The sequence below is a fragment of the Rissa tridactyla genome, chromosome 7 (assembly GCF_028500815.1).
Source record: "Rissa tridactyla isolate bRisTri1 chromosome 7, bRisTri1.patW.cur.20221130, whole genome shotgun sequence".
Classification (NCBI taxonomy): Eukaryota; Metazoa; Chordata; class Aves; order Charadriiformes; family Laridae; genus Rissa; species Rissa tridactyla.
Window position 1 is genome coordinate 3,332,972 of NC_071472.1, and position 14,924 is coordinate 3,347,895.

The window sequence follows — 14,924 nt, forward strand, 5'->3', positions numbered from 1 at the left end:
TTCCGACCTTATTGAAGTCACGAATTTCGCCAGCTTTTCAGGGATAGGACTTCACCCCCATTGTGTAGGATTGAAAATATTGATTAAAGGTGGTTCATCTTGTGGCTTATGTTGGTATGTTCATCCATGGACAGCATGTCTGATGGCTCACTGGTTTTATTAGCACGCGTTTGGTTTGACTGTTAAATACCATTCCTACCTCGGAAGGGAATGGCACTGCTTTCCACAAGGCTTCTGTTATTTGTGCGCTCTGTTTTGACTGTCAGGTTTGCCCTTTGTTAGCCAGATGCTGAAAACATCCTGTGGTTTGCATGCCCATACGTGTGCGTATGTGGATGTATATACATGCATATAGATATCTCCTTCTCCGTGGGCCATGGTGACAAATTCCTACAACTGAAATAATAATTCCATTTTCATTTTGACTTTATGTGGAGACACAGAGTCCAATACATATTAATGAAACAACAAAAACTTGGCTGTACATAATTAATAAAGTTAATTTATTTTATTCAGAGTCTTACTTGGATGACTGCGGAATCAGAATGAGGAAGGAAAATGGGCAGGAATAACAACAGCAGGAATTTAGTCTGTCACTGAGGAAAGGGCTCAAGTTCTTTCTTCATTTGGTGCTTGTTTTCCTGCTCAGCCTACAGTTTAGTTTCAGCACACACACCAGGCTTTAATTAATTTGAACTTTTTTGTTGCAAATTATGTCACTAACAAAATTTTGTAGGGAATATAAGCAGTGTAGGTCTTCTCATACCTACATTTTTTTTCCAAGGCCTTGGTCTGCTTGCCAGGAAAAATCCGTAACGTTCTTGTCAGTATTCGCTAAGATTATTTTTTTAGTCAAATCCGGATTTCATTGGCTGGCCTATAAATTAATTCAGTCCCAAAGGATATGAAATCTTTCAGAATTTGAAACGATGCATCTTGAAATTTCAAAACCAACAAACAAAATCAAGACATTTCCATGACCGTACGCGTTGCCAGTTTTGACCTACATTGGACAAAACTTCTGAAATGTCCAAATTTTACCTGTATAAAGAAAAACGTCATTAAATCTTCCCTTCTGTCTGCCTCTTCCAAATATCTGTATATTTTTCCCTAGGACCAGCTTTTTTTGATGGAGTTTTATTTTTGGGAAGCTGGTGAGGAACTCCACATATTTAACATACATGTATACATATATATAAGTGTACGTGTTATCTAAAGAGTACTGCAAGTAGCAGACAAAATAGTAGCTTTGAAGAGTGGTGGCGGTGATATATGCATAGGAAATTAGGAAGATTTGTGCGAAATCCTTTGTACTGTTCTGGAGATCAAATTTAAATCTCTAGAGAGAATGAAAGTTACCTATTATGGATATCAAACAGAAGCTAAGCCTTCAGTATGAAATAGGGAGACGTCAAGTAAACTAAGGATAATAATTTAATTATGAAAGTACCTTTTTTGAGCATTAATGGGTACTCATTTCTTATTCAGACCGATTTGTAAACTCATGTCAAGGATTTTTATAAACTTCAAGTGACTCTGAAGGCTGGAGACATGATCTAGTCACTGCAGTTTTGATCTCCGCTTCATCCGTAAGCCCTATGGGACAGGGCCACAAGGTCCCACCTTCCTGTCCTGTTTTTCTCCGATAAACTCTACTGTCTCCTTGATGGTGGGAACACATCCCGTGTCCTACATCGAGCCAGGTATTCAGCAGCCCAGGCTGCTGGTCTACATACAGTTTGGTGATGGTTGGTGTTGCTGTGTCCAGGTGACCTGGAGTGGCCGTTTGGCTGATTCCTCCAGGTGGACCCAGTCTCACCTGTGGAGGAGAAAGGCAAATGACTGAGGTCTTCAAATCACTTGGTCATGGGTTACTAAAACCATTCAATCTTTCAGGCAACATCTAGTTCTCCAGGTGTCTGGCCGTGACTATGGGGCCAGAAAATGATCTCCCCAAACTCCAGGTTGGGAATTAATTTCTCATTTTTTCACAGCAAAACCGAACAGTGTTTAAATAGTGAAAATGTAAACTGATTCTCATGGAAAACAGTCCCCGTTGCCTGTGCGTGTTTCATGAGTGCAGTATCACTAAGAAATTTTTATTCTTTGCAGTGTTGTCACCTTCCTCTTTGCGAAGAAAACAGGTATTTTAGGATTGTAAAAGTATAACGAAGTGGGAAAGTCAGTTTTGGCATTGACAATCTGATTCCATCGTCGTAAAGAGAAGGCACAGATAACTAGGCTCTAGTCAACCGTTACGCTAAAAGTGTAACAACCCTTTCCAGCCCAGGGTTAGATTTCCAACCCAGCCTAGAATTACTAGCAAGAATGAAACCGGGAGGTTACTGCCTGTGTTTGGGGTTTTCCAACTTCTGTAGATGTATTCTGCCAGTAAGTGTTTCAAAGCTAATTCAGTTTTTTTTTTGTAATTCTGCGAATGATTTGGGTGCTTTGCCACAAGAATTCACCAATTAAGAAACAAGCAAAAAGACTTTTAAATCAAACTTACCACATTTGTTCAAGTCATTGAAAAGCAGGAAATTACTGTTGCTCTCCAAAAAGCAGCTGTGTGTATACAGTGACATTTTATTTAATGATTCAAATTATAGCATAAATATACATTGTATTACTTGTTATTCTCATTTGTATTACAATACTGCAAAAGAGCCTTCAGCATAGATGTCAGCTGTAACAACCGAGGCTTTATACAGGAGCAGTAAGAAACCCAGACCTCAATGACATCGAGAAGCATTAACTGTCTTTTAGAAAATGATGCTGAAAGAGTTTTATATGTACTTTCTGAATCCTGTCGTACTGCACGCTGGTCTGCTTCTCACTTGGTGGGACTTTATGCTGTTGTTTAATATCAGAGTGAAAAAAGAATGTTTAGGAGTCATTAATGGTAAACTTGCAAGAAAAGTTTGATTGAGAGCAGCCCTGAGGAGAAGGACGTGGGGGTGTTGGTGGATGAGAAGCTCAACACGAGCCGGCAACGTGCGCTGGCAGCCCAGAACCCCCCACAGCCTGGGCTCATCCCCAGCAGCGTGGGCAGCAGGGCCAGGGGGGGATTCTGCCCCTCTGCCCCGCTCTGTGAGACCCCCCCTGCAGTGCTGCCTCCAGCTCTGGGGCACCAACAGCACAAGGACACGGAGCTGTTGGAGCGGGGCCAGAGGAGGCCCCGGAGATGCTGGGAGGGCTGGAGCCCCTCTGCTGTGGGGACAGGCTGAGAGAGCTGGGGGGGTTCAGCCTGGAGAAGAGAAGGCTCCAGGGAGACCTTCCAGCCCCTTCCAGGCCCTCAAGGGGCTCCAGGAAAGCTGGGGAGGGACTCTGGAGCAGGGAGGGGAGCCATGGGACGAGGGGGAAGGGTTTTACACTGCAAGAGGGGAGATTGAGATGAGATGTGAGGCAGAAATTGTTTGCTGTGAGGGCGGTGAGCCCCTGGCCCAGGTTGCCCAGAGAAGCTGTGGCTGCCCCATCCCTGGAGGGGTTCAAGGCCAGGTTGGACGGGGCTTGGAGCAACCTGGGCTGGTGGGAGGTGTCCCTGCCCAGGGCAGGGGTTTGGAACGAGATGATCCTTAAGGTCCCTTCCAACCCAAACCATTCTATGGTTCTATGAAAAAATGAATTCCCCAGCAGCAAAAATAACCATATACAATGATGAAGTAATGGATCCATTGTAAAGTAGCTATGCGAGTTCTTTAAGGATATACCCGCCTTGCCCTCCAGAGATTCTCCAGTGACATTTCTGACATGCATACGATGTCCTCCAAGCTTAGCTGTTTGACCCAAAAGGCTGGCAGAGTCTCTGGTTGCTGGGTTGCAGAGATGCTGGATCTCTGCACGGGACATCTCGCTCACATCTCTCCTAACTGCCGCTGTGGGATTCACATGGCTTCTCGGATAACCTGCTCTCAAATGACTTCAGCAGATGAAGGTGTTGCAAACTCAACCACAGATGAAACTACTGAGGCAGCTCCTGGAGCACTGAGCCTGGTTTATTTGTGAGCACCAGGGTGGTGAGCACCTGAGGATTGTGCAACAATTAATTCCCTTGAAAAAATGCAGCTGGACTAGTTGTAGTGTTTCCTGCTTAGGGAAGGTATCTCAGAAGAGTAGGATAAGAACCCAGTTCAGAAGAAGAAGAATTCAGCTGAGGGCATTAGACCCTGCAGAGTGCCTGGTGTGAGCTCCCGGGTAGGCTGGAAATATGAAAAATAGATGGCTGACATTGTTTGAGAGGTGCTTGATGAATAACGAACTGTGAACACGAACTGTGGCATTAAGTTCATTCTCTATTTTAATTATAGAGTGGATTGTAAATTATGTAATTATCTGCATTCACTCTTTCAGCGAGAGTGAGAAGCCTTCTGCCTGCGGAGGCGGCTGACCTTGGCCTCGGCGTCGGGCTGGCCCAGGGGACCAGAGTTGACGGGGCTACTAAAGCCCCCTCGCTCCCCTGGGAGTCCATGCTTGATGGATTTTGGAAAGAAACTTCAGAAATAATCAGATAAAGTAGATGCAGGCACAGTCAGCTTCGTGAGCACGGCGCAGGAGTGGCAGTAGCGTCCCAGGGCTGCGGCGTCCCCAGGAGATGGATGCCCGGAGCTGGTCCAGGCAGTGGGATGGGCTTTGGTGTGAAGAGCTGCAGGGTCCAGTGCTGGGGGAGCATTGCTTCTCTTTGTGCACATTCTCGAGGCCGCGGTTGCACTTTGAGTTTGTAACTTTCCCCTTTTGGGTTTAGATTTAAACTTTTCGGTGGATTTATGTACCTAGAGGGCTCCAAAGTGAACCTTGGTGTAAGCCGAACCCTGTGGCTGGTGTAAGAACCTGGCCTCAAAACCAGAGAGAACAATCTGGAGCAAATGCTCTCTGCGCTACTGCTGAGACAAGATAATTTGTGTCTTCAAAGCCAGGCGGCAGCGCAGTTTATAACCATTTATATGAAAATAGATTCTCCAGGAAAGAGAATATACTGCTACTGTGCTTCTATAATGCGGTGATATTGGTGCTCTTGCAAGTGAGCTCTGCTGCTCGGTGCCAATTGCTGTTTGAAGCGAGAGTAAGCAAGTTGGGTAAGGAAAAAGAAGTAGAAGAAAGGAATGAATACCTGCATATTGTGTATCTTAACTGCGTTACGATTCTGAGAACTGCAGCTGTGTTCAGTGCATTAATAATAGTTAAATATACTTATCCTGCCCTGAAGGGCAGTTTATTTTGCTGACAGTTGCTTCTTACACGATGACATTGCAGACAATACCCGAGCAAAAAAGGGTGCTTTTATTTTTTCATTTTGACACAGTTATATTTAATGTAAGGCAATATATGGTAAAGCTATTAAACTAATAACTTTCTTGAAATGAATATTTAAGATGAACACATGCTGGAAGGCCGGAGCATACAGATTTGCTAATTGATTTAAGGGCATCTTACTTGTTTATTTTTAAGAGCTGAGGTGTTGTAGACTTCGGTTCTGGAAGCTTTTGAACTTTTTTTGGCTGCATATTCTAAATGCAGAAGAAATCTCTTGCCTATTTTTAAATCTGGAAAGCTCAAAGATGTTACTTGTAGTTAATTTTCCAGCAAAGAGAAACTCAGTCATGTGAAGGAAAATGACACCAATTTTATTCAGTCCATCAGCACTGATAATGCTCTCGGAGAGAGCCATCTGCATTGATGAGATAGTATTTATGTGCAACTACATGTAAATCAAGCCATTTTTTCCTGAATCACTACTTGGGGAGATTTGTGCTTTTTTGGGGTATTTGTGATTTATTTTTTTGTTGTTGGTCTAGAAGAGGTAAGATAAGGACTGGTCTGTAATACTGGGAAACAAGAAGGGCACATCAGCTTTGTTTTAAAATGCTTAGTTGGTTGGGGATTCAGTGTACATCTGAAAATAATCCGAATTATCGTGTCTTGAGGATGGGCAAGGAAATGATTAAGTGACTCTATTTGTATGCAGATTGGGGCTATGTAATTAAACACATACTTACAGACAAAAGCAGAAATGAAATTGCTTCCCCACTTCAGAGAAAAATAATAGGAAAGAATATAAAACAGTATGAATAAAGAAATAAATGGGAGCAATAAATGGCCAGTCAATAGGGTGTTTTGGAATTAGAGAAGGTCAAGCTAACCCGATCTTTTATTCTATTATTTTTAGTTTTTCTGAGACTGCAGGTTAGGCTGAAAAAGATAATGTAATAAACCTAGACTTAAATAAAACATTTGAAGTGAGTCTTACTTGAAATGTTGATTAAGAAATATCAATCGCTATCTGGCACATGCTAAACACCTCGAGCTGGCTAACCATCTGGCTTCGAAGGGTGCCTGAAACAGAGAGTGCCTGAGGAGTCAGCTCCTGGCGGAGAGACCTCTGGGCTGGTTCTAGATCCACTGCTGTTCCCTGTGTTTATTGGTGACCTAGAAGGAAACAAGAAATCATTCCTGGTTGTATATTGGTATGTAGGGAGGGGTAGATACGGAGATATTCTATGTCAAAGTATGCATCATGTGTGTGATCGAGAGAATGGGGGAGCAACGCGTGGTGAAGAGGCCAGGTCATTGATTTAGAGTGTGTCCAGTTTGGGCTCCCCAGCCCAGGACAGACACGAACCGACACTGGGGCAGGAGGTTGGACCAGAGACCTCCAGAGGCCCACTCCAGCCTCAGCCGTTCGGTCATTTGTGTTTGGCTCTAATGCGGACTCTCTGACAGTGCGGTTTCAGTCCTGGTTTTCACCATCCTTATTCACAAGAGCTCAGGAGAACTAAGAGCATCACTAAAATGCTGGCAAATGGCTTTAAAGAGAAAGTATGTATTTTCTTTATGTGGAGAATATGATGTATTGGTCTTATGAAACTAAAAATTGTGCGATGACCTCATCTGTAATAAACTGTGTGGTGCATAAAACATTATTTAGCAAAGGTATAGTGAGATCCTGGACTAGAAGCTGAAACTAGGCAAACTTGACTGTGAGTAAGGTGGACATTTTACAAATGGATGTGATTAATCATTATTCTTATGGTCTATGGGTGCAATGCCACATTACTTCTGATTTTTATCTAATTGCTCTCTGGTTTTAAAGCAGTAGATCTGCTTGTGTTCCCAGACCTATTGGTGACCGAGTATGGTTGTATCCATACCGAGTAGGGTTATAGCAAATACCATGTGAAGTTTTGTTCCAAGTTATAGTAGAAGTGAAGCTAAAGGAGCACCGTGGTCTGCAGACCTCCCTTCTGCACTGTGCTGGAAAAGGCTTTTGCAGTCACGTTCTTGCTGTGCTCAGGGAGTTTTTGGAGATCCCCAAAGAGTTTTTTAATGGATCAGCCGGAGGGGTGCAGTTTTGCAGAAACCAGTAATCCAGATGGAAAGATCAGGGTACAACTCTACAATAAATTATGAACAAACGAACGTTTGCTCGAATTACCTAAAACGCAGCTAATGAAAGTAAGATGCCTTCTGTCCGGGAGTGGATCTGAATGTGCTCTGTCTTTTAAAAAGGCTGTGTTTGGTTTTTGAAATATGTGAACACTACCTGCTTTTCTGGGAAGCTGGGCCGTTAGGACCATCTTGTATGTGTCCCTTGTCCCTTACTGTCCTTCTCCGTGTTGCTGAGCACGTTGGCTGTGGTGCCCCCTCGCCCTGTACTTTATCTGCCTTACTTCTCATTTTCATTCCCGTTGATTTATATATATTAACAGTCTGTTTTTTTTAAATAGAAGTCCATTAACACAGGACTGAGGTGGGGAGAAAATTGTCTTTTATCCTAGTATCCCCTCCATAGTAGAAGTGTGACCGGTTGTTAGCTGGGCATGGGGCATGGACACGCGTCCGGCTGGCTCAGAGCTGCTTCTTTGAATATATGTGATTAATTCAGCTGCTCTCATACGGTTGCTTTTCTTCTGGATCATTTGATATATTATGTAAACTGCTTACTAAGATGTCATGTAGTCTGAAGCTTGCATTGTTTCATGGCGAACACTGACAGTCCCGCTGAATTTATAGCCCCGATTTCCAGACGAATGCTGAGGCTTGTTTCTATTGTAATTCAACCTACTGCCTACATCCCTCTGGTCAGGGAGTAGGGCAGGGAAACTGTTTATGTTGTGGAATTACTTTCTGACATTGATGCATGAGGAAATTATACCACAAAACCTGAAAAATACAGTGCGTGCTGTAAGAGAATTCGGTGAGCTAACCGGGATAAGGGTAACCTTCCAGACCGGCCAAAAGTATCGAAGTCTTTCCAAGGATTTGTGTCATCCCAAGGCAATTGTGTGGTGCTCTGCAAAGATTCCTACAGGACAGTCACACTTGGAATTCCTGCCGATTAGCCTATCATCAAGTCATCAGGATACTGCTATTGGAATAAACACAGCTGTTGTTTTCCAGGAAATATGGCAAAGAGCAGCAAGGAAAAAAGGGACAATTAGTGTTGCTAAATGCCAAGAAACTCAAGCTGGCATAGTTCTATTTATGAGAGTTTGGCTTTCTTGGAAAGCCCTTTTGCAACACTGTGATTTAACAGGAAAGAAAAAAGAAAATAACCTACCTATCCTATATCAGAGTCTCATTCATGTTTCTATAGGTTGAATATGATATGGAAATAATTTCCTGGTTTGGGATTTTTTTTTTGGTTTTGTTTTTTTTTTCCCGTTCTAAAATATTTCAGTATCTCACAGCTCCTGTTTCTGCTCCTGTTCTGATCTACATTTTAACTAAAAGAAGCCAAAATGAAGGCCAAAATACTTCCAGTTTGCTTCTCTCGCTGTTGTCTTTTATGGCTTCTGGCTTGTTCTGAGTTGAGCTCAGACTTGGGAGAGAACTTATGATTTGATTATTATATTGTCACTGACATGCATCATAGCAGTTTAATCCGTTTTGTCCTCAATTCCCCAGAATGTGGAGGTCGTATTGTATTTTCTCTTGTCTCTGAGTAACCAGCAGCTGTACAGATGTCCATCACACTCTGGACTGAGCACACATTTGCGTTCCCGAGACTGTAGTCTTTTTTTTCTAGAACTGGGTAGTTTAAAGCCACCTAGTCTGAATTTCCCATCCTCTGATCTTGTGCCAAGGAGACTTCAGCCAGAAAAAGAATTCTCAGAAACCAGAAGCATGTATGTATATAAAATCTGTTTGGGAATCTTACGAGTTTGGCCTGAGCATACAGATACGATGGGAAAGACATGCATTCGACTTTGTGCTTCAGATGGATTTATTTTTATAATAACTTCTAGCTTCTTAGTCCATGGTAAAGAGAAACTTGATTATTTTGGAAATAAAAATCTCCCTCCAGCATTCTTTGTTCTTGACTATGTAAAGATCCAGAGAAAAATTAAATAGGACTAGGATATTTCTTCAAAAAAAATCCCCAGATCACATTTCCATAGCATCTCACTCCAAAAATGAGTGAAGCTCTATAAAAGATGTAGTTAAAAGCTTCTTTTTTTTTAATTTTGGCTTTTTCAACGTATTTTTCCCCCCAAACCAATTCAGCATACTGTTTGTTAGTGCAGTGCAGCCAGTAGACCAATAAAGGACTTGTCGTGAACATGGAAAGTTACGGATGAAATGATCCTCTCTTTCCTGGTTGGTGCCTTGAGGAACCAACCACTCTGCTATCAGCTCGTGAAGGCTTGCTGAAGTCCCAGTTTGTGACATGGAAGGGCCTTGGTTTCATCTTGGTAGTTCAAAACTTGTCCTACTAAGTGTCGAATTTCGTACGACAGGAAAGCTGACTCTTACGCAGCGCTCCAGCCTTCCTCTTGAGCCATGAGGTGCTTCTTCCTACCCAATTCCTTATGCAGCCTTTAGCCCAGGGAAGCTCTCCCCTAATATTGGGCAAATGTCACGAGAGCTGGTACCAGAGTCTGGAGAGCTGCATCTGGACTGCACCTGAGTAGGAGGGGCTTGGTTCAGAGGCCTGAGAAAGTGGGGAAAGAGATTAATTTGGAAAACAGAGGAAATAGAAGAGTTTTGACGTCATTAAAGGAAGAAAGTGGAGAGAAGAATCACATAATATACTCATGGACAGTGTGGTGGTCTCACGAGAAGCTGTCAACGTAGGCTATCAGACAGAATACGGGCAGTGGAGAGAAGTGAATTTCGTCTGCGTCACTGTGAGGTGCCTCATCTCATACACTTCAGCACTTTATTTATACCCCCACGTTGGCAACGGACACAGAGCAATTTCCTTAGTAGTTAGAGCACTTTATATCCAAACTGGAAATCATCCTGATATCTCCGTTCATTAGGGGAAAAACAAGGCAAAATGTATTAGAGCTAGAAAAGAGACCTAAGAAGTTACTTGCAATAACAAGCGTCACGATTGTCACACTGATGGAAGAAGTGTAACAGGCTTCTAAAAATCACTTAGCCGAGGCCTAGGCTGGCTCTCCAAAACCATGGTAAAACTGCCTGGGGAGACAGACTGATACCATCTGAGGACTTCTGGAAGGTACCACCTGAAGTATAGACACAATTCAGAAGCTTTTAACAATATTTAAAAAGTGAAGTCTGACAAGCATCGCTTATTCCTGGGCATAAGGTGGTCTGGCTGTTAGTGGCTTTGCCACAGACCACAGCTCAGTGTTTAACTTGCTGAGGAATTAATAAAAGTCTTCTTTTGGGGCATAGCTGTGTCCTAGTCCTGCATGTACTGAAAAGAAGAGGAATTGAATTATTTTCCTTGGAGATTACTCAATTGACCTTCCACTGAATAGTCTATCTCTTGCTTCAGCTTTTAAGCTTATTAATACAAATTTCCAACTTCTTCATTCCTCCTTATGTCAGAAAGTGCAGAATAAAAATTTATAGGCATATTTGAGTCCAGACGATCTGGCAAACTTTATTCAAAGCAAGAATAAGAATGATAAATATGAATGATTCATCCTTCGCTGTAGCTACAAGTAGCATCTTTGCTGCGTATTCCTTTGTATCGCTTCAGGTGTCATGTCATATTGCTCTGGCGCTGTAAACCTTCCTGTTTGTGAAGTTAAATGGAAATTCCTATGGAATTTTTTTTCATATTTCTTCTCTGTCACTGTACATTGTGGAACCACACGTTGATGTTGGTCCACACTTTTGTGTCTTAATAACAGCAGGAACCAGAGTTTGTAGCTATTGTTGCATGACTGAAAAAGCTGACAACATGGGAGTTAATGATTTATTGAAAAAAAAAGCAAAACTATTATGTACGAAATTTCAGAGTCAGTAAATGTAATCAAAAGCTACCTCTGGATTTGATTTTTGTGTGGAATTACCAAGCGAGAATGGCTAAAAGAGGTCATTTTACTTGGCACGTGCATTTTTTTAATGGAACGTGATATAATGTTCTTGCTGAATACCACCGTGGGATCAATATTTGGATGCAGCTGCTTATATTTTGTGTTTGTAGCACATAACTTCCATGTTGAGAGAATACGTGGCTGCTCAGGCGTGGCAGTGGAAATGCTCCAGCCTTTTTTGCCAGCCGCATCCATCCCACTCCCGCACTGTCCCCCATCAGTGCTTTGGTGGCTGTCGCCCTTCCGCTGCTGCAGGGATTTATTCTGGCAGGGTCCAGAGCTCAGCTCTGGAGCGCCGGGGGGGTGATGCTCAGAAGCGTGCTCTGAAGGCCCCTGCTACAACTTCTTCTGACCCCCCCGGTCTTGTAGGAATTGGGTATTTCATCCCGCTTTTAATTTTCCCCCTGGCTGATAATTGCCTGTGCACAGGAGTATGTCTCCTTCTGTACGTCTCCTGGGTGGCAGGGAGCTGTGCTTTGTGCTTGCTGAGCACTTTGGCCATCTCATCTTAGATGGAGCCTGGGAGTCTTAGTACAACCAATGAAATAAAGACTAATAACGTTAAGTTAAAAGAGGTAAGAATAACAAAATACATTTTGAAAATATTTTTGAAAATAAGATAAGTGGTATGCGCTGAGGTGGAGGGAGCCAATTTTGTGAGTCTAGGCTCCAACAGTAATGATGTGATTTAGATTAATTGCAGTGTTTTATTGCTTTGAATTGAAAACAGCGTTTTTATAGGCTAGACAGCAGGTGCAGAATATCTCAAAAGCAAAGATCCAGTTTTCCTGAATGCTTACTAAGTAATAAAAATGGGAAAGGAAAACAAGACAGAAAATTCACTACACAAAGTGAATTCTTTTCAAAATCGAAGGTCGTATCCTCCCCCTCATCTTACTTGAAGCGTTCACAGGTCTCTAGGGAGCATATTTTTATCATGATTCACTGTGCACCCTAAAGATTCAGATCCAGGTCTGATCTTTGTTTAATGTGCCATTTCGAAGCGTTCAGTTGTGCGGATGAGATTTATTAGGGGCTGTGGAGCACCTAATTGTCGAGGCAAGCGCTGAGCACCGTGATGCAGCGCTAACACAAAGCAATTGCTCCAGAGACCCAAAATGTACAATGAGTCCTGTTTATCATTAGCCTGTACAGCAGGATTGCTAAGTATCTGCAAAGTAAAAAGAGAGTTTATGAATGAGGCACTTAGAGGTGCGGCAGCTGCCCTCCTGGAGGTACATCATTATTAGTTTGCAGCAACGGTGCTCAGCTTTCTACGGAAAGTTGCTGTTTGTTAATTCTGGAGATGTGCGGGGATAGGAATCTATCGTGGGTACGCTTTGTGCCGCTCAGCACTGAAAGTGCTTTCTTCCTAATTTAGCCAAGAATTGTTCACCCTGATGCTATTAAATGCTGAAAGGTGCCCATTTACAGGCCCTTTATTTGGATATTAGTAAGTGTGTGGGGCTGTGTGGTCTGAAACAGCATTTTGGTTTGTCGAAGGCAAAGAGAACATAAGCCGATGGAGTGCTGTGTGGTGAGTGGTAAGTTCCCCATGTGCTTGGCTTGGGAAGAATATGGCTTTATTAGTATACAGTCTCTAAGGTCCCTTCAAGGAGTGTATTTAGAGATATGTTCCATGTCGGAGCAGGAGAGGCTGTTCTGCGGTAAGCAGAGGGCTCCCAGGGATCTTCTGGAATAGAAGGAGGAGGCAGGGAAAGGTCTGGGCTGTGCTAGTGATGGGGAGCAGCAGCACGTCTGATGGAGGTCAGGCTTTCTGGGATCACTCTTCATCTATGAAATTCAGCATCGTCAGGTGTTACCCAAGGTGACTGGTTGTCTTACTCCCTCAAGAAGTTGTTGTTTTGCTTCAATAAATGAAACAGAAAATGCTTCTTGTAGAGAAATTTGCATTTGGAAATGCAAATCTATCAGCAGTAACAAAGGGAAGAAGCATCTGGGCTTTATTTTGGCAGCAGAAACTACAGAGAGACCTAAAGAGAGGGGAAACAAGGCTAAATATAAACAAACATTTGTTATTTTAAATAACAACGTGATTTTGGTGTTTTTCAAGAGCTGACTAACCAATTAGTTCCCTCTATTGTCCTTGCCGTTAATTTCCAGGTTGGCTTTATATATTTGATAAGGACGAGAGGAGAAATGACTTATCTTGGAGGCAGGAATCAGTCTGAAAGAGCAGGAATATTAAGAATGGCTGGCTCAGCTGAGATGTCTAGACCTTTTTGTGTCTGGTAATGGAGCTGACTGCTGAGCAGGCAGCTGCCTGCCCTGCTCTCCGGCTGCCATGGCCACCGCGATGGCCAACACCTACAAAACCCTCCTCCTTCTCTGGAGGTTTCTACCCGGTCCGTGGAACGTGCAGGGGAGGCGCTGTATATACACTGCATTTAAATGCAAATAGAAAAATGAGCCTCAACATGTGTTTTGCAGAAGATGAAAGGTGGCCACGTGTTGGCCAAGGGTTCTGATCAGTTTGATTCCATTTCTGCCGTTGCCGTAGATTTCCTGTCCGGCTTTATGCAGACCGTGTCAGATTTTCAAACTCACGTGTCCAATGGAAGCTTTGGGTGCTTCCCATGCCTGAATATCCTATCGACTGGGTTTTTAATTTCTCATTGTTCCACAGAAGCAGATACACCTCTGCCCTTCACCGATACCATCCATCTGTGCCGGGAGCCGGAGCGTGCAGAGGCAGGTGAGCTCCACCACTGCGAGTCCCTCGCCATCAGTAAGCAGACCCTGACGCTGGGTAAAAACATTTTCTCTTTTTATTTTTTTGCTTTTAGTGAGGTTTACAAGAAGGCAGATATTACCCAATAGTTCGGTGTCTTTGCGAAAAGACAGCTGGGAAAGGGCAAGCAGCCTCTTATTTTAGTGTTTATTGCATAAGATAAGCACAGGAAGCAGAGAGAGATATGTGGAGAGGAGAGATTTATCCCACACAACGCTGCCAGCGAAGCACAGTGTGGTAAGGGCAGGCAGGGCTCGCTTGTTCCTTCCGTACTATAGATAGGTTCTCCTGTCTATAAGAGGAGAATTAGGTAATTTTATATAGTTTTAGGTATAAAGTATGAAGGCTTGTTTAGTGTAGATGATTACTGGAATGGCTGGAAAACTAGATTTCATGTAGTTGTGACACTCTGCAATATTTGTTATGTGGATGACTGAAGTCTCTGTCATCATTTGTTTTCCTCATAACCCTGTCCTTATGCTAGTCCCATTTACATTTTTAAAGTGCTTATTCGTGTAGCGGCAGAGGGAGAGTGGGTCTCATTCAAGGCAGGTTTTGGTTGTGTTGGTTTTTTTTTTCCTTCTCCTGTTTGTGATTTTCTGGTGTTATAGATCAGGTTGTAGTTGTTGGCAGTGATGCCTGCAGAGAGGCAGAAGACACGGATTTTTGTTCAGCATTTTTCAAAGAAGAAAAATATGTTTGGCATTTTAATTGTCTTAAAACATTCTGTAATTTGTTACATCTCGCTCATTCATAATGTAAAGCTAGAGGGAGACTGATCCCGTATAAATAGTTTGTGAAGGCTTACAGGTGAGGAGTGCTTGTGGGGTAGAAGAGACTGTGATGTTGAGGTTAAGGTAGAGCAATCAGGAGTGTTCAGG

The 14,924-nt window shown here is 42.9% G+C and overlaps 1 long non-coding RNA gene across 1 annotated transcript in view; it reads left to right on the forward strand.

Annotated features, from left to right (window-relative positions):
• Positions 1-14,062, forward strand: part of LOC128913166 (uncharacterized) — a 34,022-nt gene extending 19,960 nt beyond the window's left edge. The window contains exon 3 of the long non-coding RNA XR_008467868.1: positions 13,939-14,062. This is a non-coding gene — a long non-coding RNA (uncharacterized LOC128913166). The remainder of the gene's footprint in view (positions 1-13,938) is intronic.
• The last annotated feature ends 862 nt before the right edge of the window (positions 14,063-14,924 follow it).